The 973-nt window shown below is 38.0% G+C and overlaps 1 non-coding gene across 1 annotated transcript; it reads right to left on the bottom strand.

Annotated features, from left to right (window-relative positions):
- Positions 1 to 212: 212 nt before the first annotated feature.
- On the bottom strand, positions 213 to 319 carry LOC122095064. Its single transcript, XR_006145014.1, has one exon. It is a non-coding gene; the product is annotated as a U6 spliceosomal RNA (small nuclear RNA).
- Positions 320 to 973: the final 654 nt, after the last annotated feature.

Below are 973 nucleotides of genomic sequence, written 5' to 3' on the forward strand. Positions count from 1 at the left end.
AAACATAGTTGTGATAGTAGTTTTAGTATGGTCTTGTTTGTGGTCATTTAGGTAAATCCCCAAAAGTGGGATTGCTGGGTCAAAGGGAAGCTTTATGTGGAATCTTTTGAAGAACCTCCATAATGCTTTCCAAAGTGGTTGAACACGTTTACATTCCCACCAACAATGCTGTATGGTTCCCTTGTGGCCACATCCCCTCTAGCATCTGTTGTAAAAATATGGAATGCTCCACGAATTTGCATGTCATCCTTGTGCAGGTGCGATGCTAATCTTCTCTGTATCGTTCCAATGTGAGTGTATGTGATGCTGAATTGAGCACAGAATATTTTTTATATCTAAAGTGCAATTGATTTTTTTAAACTACACAATTCAAAAAAGGAAGTTCAAAAGAATTGTCGTAAAATTTTACAACCATATATTTCTTTTTTTATTTTTATTTTTTGTGAACATACTGTACAGAGGGGTTACAATTACATGGGCAAGATAATGAGTACATTTCTTATCAAGCATTGCAGCCTCCTCCTTTGTTTACTCTTCACATCTCTTCCCAGCCTCCTCCCCCCGCCTCCCCCACCCAATCCTCTCCTCCCCCTCTCCCCCCGCACCAAAGTTGTAAAGTTCGTTTTCGACATGACAACTTGTACTTCTCATTGTTGCAACGGGTCCACCTGTATCCTTAAATGACTTGTTTTTCCCCATCTCCTCCACAAATTATACCTGACATCAAATATAGTGAAAGCAGGGGTTATACTGTGGGGGAGGGACATACAAAGCAACAAAGAAATAATCTTATAAATGCATTAGAAACAAATGCATGAAAGAAAAAAAAACATTTAAATACATATCTAAGGGTTCATTTTCCTAACATCACATTATCTGACCTTTTTTGCTTGACTCATACATATACTAGATATTGCAAATAAGGGAAACCATGGGACCTATGTTTCTTTGGGCTTGGCTTACTTCACTTAAT

The sequence above is a fragment of the Dipodomys spectabilis genome, unplaced genomic scaffold, assembly GCF_019054845.1.
Source record: "Dipodomys spectabilis isolate Male_0828 unplaced genomic scaffold, ASM1905484v1 ptg000333l, whole genome shotgun sequence".
Classification (NCBI taxonomy): Eukaryota; Metazoa; Chordata; class Mammalia; order Rodentia; family Heteromyidae; genus Dipodomys; species Dipodomys spectabilis.